The following is a 2,784-nucleotide window of genomic DNA, read 5'->3' on the forward strand; positions in this document are numbered from 1 at the left end:
AGCCATCTCTGCTTCCTTAGAGCTCTGTAAGCTGCACACAGTTGCAAGGTGTTATGGGTGCCCAAGGGAGCACGCAACCCAGTTTAGGGGTGAATACCAGGGAAGAGACTTTAGAGGATACAATGCCATTGGATTGACTTTCAGTGATGGAGATAGTGTTCTAGAGAATAAAGTGAGAAAAATTTTCTAAGCAAAGGGAATAATTGTAAGGCTGAGAAAGTGTGAGACACCTTGGAGGAACTGTAATTGGTGAGCATAGACAAAGAAATTTCTAGAAAGGTGATCAAAAATGAGGCAGAAGGTAATGGTGAGGACAGACTGGCCTTATGTTTTATGTGCTGGGCCCCTGATTGTGGACTCCATAGGCAGCTGGGGAGATTGGATGACTCATTGCTGTATAACCTTGTGAGAAACTGGGTCTCACAGGTTGATGAGGTGTGGTTAAAACTACAGTGAAGTTTTGAATTAAAAAAAAATTATTACTCTAAAAACACCCTGCCATGAATCCTTCTCAAAATATTCTCCCTCACTTCAAACACACTGATCCCGTGGTTCTTGCCACTTTCTGAAGCAGTTCTGGAAATCCACTTTTTTGAGTGTCTTTAATGGCAGTGTCGTGGCTGCCTTGTTATCCAGAACAGTCCAAATTGTTCACTGTCCAAGGTCATGTTGACCTTGAGGAAGAGCAAACAGTCACATGGTGCCATATCTGGTGAACACGGGGGATGAAGAGGTACAATAATTTTTAAAGAGCCCACTTTTCAGATGGATGGCATTTGACAGTGTGGAATTTATTTTGGATTACATTTTATAAGGGCACTTATGCAGCATTTAAAAGAATTTAAATATTCAGCATATATTTTGAGTACCTTTGTATAGTAGAAAGCATCTTGGAGAGTAAAATAGACTGTGTTGAGGCCAGAGGAAGATGTTCCCAGAGGGCTGACTGGGCTGTGTACGACAGCACTGGCATGGTGATGGAGGGGAAGAAGAAGGTTAGGAGCCATTCTAAGGAAAGTACAGGCTAATATTAGACACTATTGGGACATCTTGTGCAAAGGGAAGGAACAGCATTGGCTGCCTGGCAAGTTCCAGGTCTGGGGAATTCGCTCGGCCCCTGTAGTTGTTATGGTTTGTGTCTCATTGTCTTCCCAAAGCCTCATGCAGTCATGAGACAGGCTTCTAGAGTTTGTGATTAACTCATGATCCACTGGGATTATGGGTGCTGGTACTGCTGGGATTAAAGGTGTGAGTGCTGTTGGGGTTATTGGTGTGAGTGGTGTGGGAGTCCTGGCTGCAAGTGCTGCTGGGATTCTGGGTGTGAGTGCTCCACTCAGCCTGCGGCTGATGGCCTGAGGGCAACATAAGGGAGACAGACTTGCTCTCTGTAGCCATTGTTGCCGGTACTCCTCCCTTTGCCCTGTGCTCTTTGCCATGTCCATGAATGGATGCTGTCTGCCCTGTGCACTCTGCCTTGGAACCAGCTGAGTATGGACTGAAAACTCCAGTAACTGTGAGTTAAGTAAATCTTTTTTCCTTAATTTTGAGTGTCAGGTATTTGTCCCAGCAGTGAGAGAAGAGTAACTGAGGCAGCGGTGTCATCAGCTGTGGTAGAAAATAAAGGAAGCGTAGTGAGTAGGATGGCTTTGGAAATCATGGACGTAAACAGGGATTTCATTAGTTCCGGGAATCTTCTATGGTTTTTATTTTTTTTTCTCTTTGACAAACTGTTTATTAAATTTTGAATCATTATAGGATATTGGTTATCTCTTACTTCAGCCTGGAATCTCAGGATCAGAGGGGTGGTAAAGTGGCAATAGTGAATTTGGGTATCTGGTCTCCCAAAAGTACCTGCTGTTCAACCCCTGATTCTTCAATGGCTGCCAGGTGGATCACCGCTCCACTGGAACTATCCTGCTCCATGGCCAAAGCAAGAGCACTGGTGGTGAACTGTAGACCCTTCTCCTTGGTCATGCCTTTCCGATAGGTAGCACTGACATAGGCATAGATACATGAGCTCCCGGAACCTCCAGTGGCAAGGGCCTGCCTTACCATCATACCTCCCGTGGGAACTGAGTAGACCTGCCCCCTTCTTGAGGATCCCAGGCTGCGACGATGATTCCTGCCATCAGCTCTTCCTGGTATCGGTAACATCTTAAACAGGCTGGCTGCTGTGGGTACCAGAGAAGGCTCATTCAACTCAGTGCTGGGGAAACCAAGCTGATAAGTGACAGCACCTGCTACTGCCTGGGTGTCAGAGCTGAACCTGAGTGGCAGCAGAAGATTCGGTTATGAATAGGAGTCAGCTTGTCAGTCACTCGATTGGCGAGGTAGGACCCAGTGGTTGTTCTGGAGTCCGCCCCCAGAACCACACCCCCGTCAAACTGTATAGCCATGATCGTGGTCCCTGTGGAGACTTCCCGGTTTTCCCAGTCTGGGGTGATGGCCACCAGCCCCCAGGCGGGTGGAGGTCCTGCTCCTCCAGCTCTTAGCACGGTGGCTGCCATTTGTCTCATCTCATGGTTTTATTTTGAATATGTAAACACCTAGATATTAATTATGCCTTAGGATTGTGGTTGTAGAACAAGTTGAATTTGCATACAAGGAACTCTAAGGAGGAAGAAGCAGGGATGCTGACCACCACTCTGCATTTCCTAGGCAAGCCAGCCACTGCTGGGGGTGTGAAGGGCCCGGGCTGGTGTTGTGAGGTCAGTGTCCTGGACACCGACCTCAGATGCCAGCCCGCTTCCCCTGCCTCCCTCATGCAGAGCCGGCACGCTCTTG

The 2,784-nt window shown here is 47.5% G+C and overlaps 1 pseudogene; it reads right to left on the reverse strand.

Annotated features, from left to right (window-relative positions):
• Positions 1 to 1,794: 1,794 nt before the first annotated feature.
• LOC101566731 lies at positions 1,795 to 2,507 on the reverse strand (annotated as a pseudogene).
• Positions 2,508 to 2,784: the final 277 nt, after the last annotated feature.

The sequence above is a fragment of the Octodon degus genome, unplaced genomic scaffold (genome assembly GCF_000260255.1).
Source record: "Octodon degus isolate 3935 unplaced genomic scaffold, OctDeg1.0 scaffold00006, whole genome shotgun sequence".
In the NCBI taxonomy this organism is placed as follows: domain Eukaryota; kingdom Metazoa; phylum Chordata; class Mammalia; order Rodentia; family Octodontidae; genus Octodon; species Octodon degus.